Consider the following 6,044-nt stretch of genomic DNA (forward strand, 5'->3'; position numbering starts at 1 on the left):
ACTATTTTCTACCGCACTGACTTTAATGGATAAATCAAACAATACTAAGTGAATTTATTTTTGTTTTATTTATCAATTTAAATAAGTAGGTAGAAATTAGCAAATAGAGGTTGATGCTGAGTAAATTTCTGTAAACGTTTGCAAGCGTTATAACAATAACGGTAACAATAATAATAGATTGTGATCATGAATTGATCGATTTTAGACCATCCGAGAAAACCTGGAAGTACTGGATGGCCATCTCGTCCTAGTATGGGACTCTTCATCAGTGAACGTTTATGACATCGCACGTGGAGTTCGAATCCAGGATCTTTAGTCTCGCACGCAAACGCTTAACCCGTAGACCTTTGAGCTGGCATCCAACGGTGTCAACGTCTAACTTCAATCAATCCACGAAATTGCGTGACCGTCCCATTATCTGAAGTAGATACCTGTTTCTACTTGACATGGATTGGGTGAAGTTAGACATTAACACAGTTGGATGCCAAGTCGGTGGTCTTCAGGTTAAGCTTTCGCGTGCAAGACCGAAGGTCCTTGGTCAGAGTCCCGTGTTCGGGATCGTGGATGCGCACTGATGAAGAGTTTCATGCTAGGACGAAACAGCTGTCCAGTGTTTCCAGGTTTTCAATGGTCTTTTGACATCGATTGGTTCACGATTCCTATCAAAAACTTAATAATCTTTACAACCCCATACTGATAATAATAATTGAAGAAGAAAGGAGGCGATTCAGCTATTTCATTTACTTAAACTGTACAATCACGTTTATAGTTAGTTTCATTTGCTAAAATAGTGGTCTGTAGTAAAATAGAACATTTAGAAAGACTTGAAGTTGTATCTTGTTATGAATTGTTAACGAAAATCAGATATTGAAGGAAAGTTATGTAATAATGGGCTAGTGGAAAGCACTAAGGTGAGGATAATTGTCTTAAAACTAATCTGATAACAAAATAAAAGTAAACCTTCTCAGGGACATTATCTGTCAACTCCATAGCTCAGAATATTTCCCATACAGTTAAATAGCATATCTGTAAGTTCCTTGAATTTTATTCGATATTCACACATTATGCAAGTGAAATCGGCTAATAGTCTTAGACTTTGGTGTACTGAGCTTATTTGTGAAATAAAACTTAATGATAAGGCGCTAGCAAATAGCTAATAGCCATTCAAATAACGTCTATTACGGATCGTTTTCCTTATCTCCTTTATTTGTGTTGCTTAGGTCATGACCTGATCAAAGAATACAGCATAAAAGAGATAAAGTGATTGCTTGATATAATTCTATTTATTCTTAATTCATTAGCTCAATACCAACTAATTTACTCTTAATAATAATAATAATAATAGTGATAATGACGATTATAATTTTATATGGTTGAGATCATGAGTCAATTGAAGCCAGACAACCATTGAAAACCTGGAAGCACTAGACGGTCGTTTCGTCCTATTGTGGGACTCCTCATCTGTGCGCATCCACGATCCCGCCTCAAGAGATTAGAACCCAGGACCTACCAGTCTTGCGACAGAGCACTTAATTGATAGACCACTGAGCTGGTCGTCATCCAACGGTGTTAATGTCTAACTTCAACCAATCCACGAAATTGAGCGACGATTTCACCAATGTCTTCAGTAAGTTACTATCTCCCAACAGACCTTGTTGAACTCCACTAGTTACTGCTTCACACTAGAACTCCAGGAAATATCTCATGGAGCCAGTCACTAGTGAGCATATGATCATTATCAGAAGGGGGTTTTGTGGAGATCAACTATATAAAAATTACTAAAATCTCCACAAAACCCCCTTCCGATTATAATTTTGTTAGTATTCCTACTATCGATAATGATAATAATGTCATTACTACTATTATTATTACTGATCATAATCATACTAATGAAAAAATGATTTCTAAAGATTTCATGAGTTCATGAAATGTTATAATATAAATATTGAAAGGTTACAACACAATACTCTTAGACTAATTTGTACTTGAGTAAAGATGTTCCTTTAACTAGTGGAATAAAATGAAAAGTCTACACATTGGCATTAAGAACTTGGAATCGTTGAAATTAAAGTTGTCCGATAAGGTCACACTTGAGATAGGCTCATGTTAAACTTTAAAATTTTATGCCTTTCATTAAACAATAGATATGTAAAAAAAATATGGATTTGTAAGGGCTGGTATTATGTCAAGCCCACATGGGGTACTTTCGATAGTGTAATAAGAAGACGAAGTTTATCAGAACATAGGTTACTCTAGCCTCTGGACAGAACAATCTATCCGTTCTTCTCAAGTCACATTTTTATCCTGTCACTTATTCGCTTATCAACCTTGGCTGTTTTTATGTAAGCGTATGTGTGTGATTTTCATATCTTACTCATCACATGTCTTGTAACTTATTTTTGGTCTGACTATAAGTATCGATCCACACTTGGTTAAATTGAGCTGACTTACTCTCCTTCTCCATTGCTCATCATTTAGTCCCGCTTCTTTCTCTTCTCTTCGTTTCCTTCTCTTAGTCTCCCTGATTGTCTGTTCAGATCAATTATTATATGAGGATATACATATTCAAACTTCATTCTTGTATTTGACTTATTCAGTCCCGTTATTCACTAACACGAGCTAATGTCGATAATAACAATCATTCATACGATAATCACACGATCAAACTACAGTCAGATCTCAGGCCGCTAAAGATCTTTTGTTGTAAACGTTAAGAATCCTAATGAGTTTATAAATTTTCCAAGTCTCAAGATGAAAGTATACCTAGTTGAAGAATCCATCTAAATAAATTCGAATTCTTTCTTACTGGATACTTTACAACGTTAGTTTCGTAAACATTTTCCCGTGATTTTCATATTGTATATGAGTATACACAATAATGAGTTAACTTAATAACATTGATAGATAGTGTGATGAGTAGATATATAACTAAGGCATTTTTGATATGAAGTTGAGTAATAAATATTCAATTATCCATTTAATTGTTTAACAGCAGATATTGGTAACATGTAACAGTAGTTTACAAGTATGGTTATATAAAAATCCAATATAACCCAGTACCTTTCGCTTCAAACGCCCCATTGCACAAGCGAGTGGCTATCAGGACTCAGTGGTCGAGTGGATAACCCGATGGTGTTTGAAGCGAAAGGTACTGGGTTCGAGTACTAGAGTGAACATCAACTCTGAGATGCAGGTACATCCAGCTGACGAGTCCCGAATAGGACGAAACTCGCTTCCTGTATTCCACTACTAGTCACTATCCATCTTTGCTTACAATACCATGTGAATTTGTGTGATAAATAGTTATTTAAAAAGTATGTAAACTAGTTTGTTAAAGGTTAACCACCAACGTATCACGTTTCCTGTATTGTATACAAGCATCCTTATTGAACAAGGGAAGTGAATTACTACTCCTTATTGTTTAAATTAATTCATAGGCAATTGAATGATAGCTTATTGAGTTGTCCCATAATAAATGTTATGAAAATCTTAAAATTAGATCTCGCACATTCAGAATAAGGCATTTATTGGAATATTTTAATCGAACAAATATGCTCATTATTTTGTATTTCATATATCTTATTAACTTATGTTTGATTTTAGTGGAGTATTGTTCTCTGAGCTGGATGGTTTGGTCATGGAGCTTTCATCGTCCTTCTGAACGACATCATCAGCACTTCTTTCGATTACTAATATCACTATTATTTTGAATCCTTTACTGTTCACCTAGCTGACTGCTTCATTTTGTTCTGACATGCTTCTTGGACGTGGAATGTTATACTTTTATGCCAGATTGCACTTTGGTAATAATAATAATAATAATGCTTGTTTTATTCATTAACATATGTTCGATTACAGTAAACAATTCTAAGCATTAAATATGTAGATATTGCTACAAGATTCCCGTTTACTAAACATTTAACAAGTGGGTTTTCAAAAGGTATTCATAAAAAGTCTATATTAGTAGGGTGATTTAAAGTTTTCAGATTGAATTCTATGTGGGGTTAAGACCAAATTCCACTTACCATTATTATTCCATTTACTTTATTAGTTGGGTTAGAGAATGCTGGTCAATGGCCTTTGCTCCATTGGGAGTAACAGGCGTAAGTAAGTAAGTTACTTTATTGGTGGTAATTTATTGTGACTCCAATTTACATTAACAGTAGCTCCATTATTTAATAAACTTCTATTTCTAACCGATTTGTATGTTTATTTGTTATTTCATCCACTCTAAAGTAGTTTTGCGCTAATTGGGTTAGTTTAACTGATCTATCCTCTTTAACATATGTGCTCACTAGTGACTGGCTCCATGAGGTATTTCCTGGAGTTCTAGTGAGAAGCAGTAACAAGTGGAGTTCAACTAGGTCTGTTGTTGTGATATCAACTCACTGAAGACATTGGTGAATGGTTGCTCAAAAACATCGTGGATTGGTTGAAGTTAGACATTAACACCGTTGGATGCCGACCAGCTCAGTGGTCTATCGGTTAAATGCTCTGGCGTGAGACTGGTAGGTCCTGAGTTCGGATCTTGCGAGTGCGGGATCGTGGATGCGCACAGATGAGGAGTCCCACAATAGGACGAAACGACCGTCTAGTGCTTCCATGTTTTCCATGGTGGTCTAGCTTCAATCGACTCATGATCTCAACTCTATAAAATTACTAAAATCTCCACAAAACCCCTTCTCATATGTATATAGTTTAACTTCTTTTGTTCTTTTATCAGTCATTACATAATCCAGTGGTAATTTGCTTAGTTTGATTAAACTTATATTTCACTTTATTATTAAGGTTTTCTAACACATTCATTAAATCATCCTACAGATATCCCCCTTTATTACCTTAGAAGGGGAATCAATAAAATGTAAGGAAGAATAAAACACTTTTGAATCTTTGAAGAACAAACAAAGTGTATTTTCTCCAAGTACCAATAAAAACAAAAAAAATGCAACAAGCTTATGATGGAATATTTAAAGTAAAAGAATCAGATAAAGATTAATAACTACAAATTTCTATATAAGAGTGTTATGGTGATTGTTGGGCGAGACTATAATTTATGGACGACCTTTGAACGAATTTGAAGTGACCTTGAGAAATGTTAGCCTATCAGTAAACAGTCAGCATAGAGTAAAAATATATTATACATAACCAAATAATTAAGGTGGATACACTTTTTTCATATGTTCCAAAAACTTTTCAAGGTTAGAAAAAGGTTCAAAGGTTCCAAAATCGTAATGCATAAAGTAGAAGAACTCATCCATATGGCTCCATAATAGTTGGTCTCTGGAACCATGATAAGGTCACAAAAACCCTCTCAGCCTCGACCACATAGCTTCAATATTGTTTGTGTGTACTCCGGTTGTGTAAGTTTATCATTTTTATTATGGATATGTCCCTACAATACTCATATCACTGAACAACCGGAGCTTCAGTAACATCTGCGATCATTGCAACCAATGTGTTACTGATGCTTTTATTATACAGTTTGTGGCAATTATTATAATGTGCCTTAGTCCCAATCTGGATCGAGCAATAAAGGTTCCTATTCTAGCAAACGTCTTCCTTCAACATATATTACATCGAAGGACAACATCACGGTAGTCTGCACAAGGTCTACAAGTCATTTGATTACCGCAATTACAAATACAGGAACTTCTCAGTACTCTCATTTGTTGTAGCCGCTTAATTGTCAACTCTTCTTTAAAATTCTTTGTGAACCGATTGTTCATGAGCATCAGGTACTGAATTTGGCGCCGTGACCTTGAAATCCCTCAAACTCTTCTGATTGGCTCGGCCATAAATTATAGTCTCCCGGTTGTTGAATTGAAAATGGTACATAACAGGCTGATTGCAACTAAAAAATCAATAAAAACCAGAGAGTATTGAACAGTTATCTAGTTCTAATATGAGACCCTTCAAATAGTGCACATCAACGAATCATACTAAAGTCAAATCACTGGAACTTCATCCCTCACGGTAAACAATTAAAATTTAGACCATTGGTTTGGTTTATATCAATTGAGTGATCTCAGAATCACTGCAACCTA

Source organism: Schistosoma mansoni, chromosome W, assembly GCF_000237925.1.
Source record: "Schistosoma mansoni strain Puerto Rico chromosome W, complete genome".
NCBI classification, from domain to species: Eukaryota; Metazoa; Platyhelminthes; class Trematoda; order Strigeidida; family Schistosomatidae; genus Schistosoma; species Schistosoma mansoni.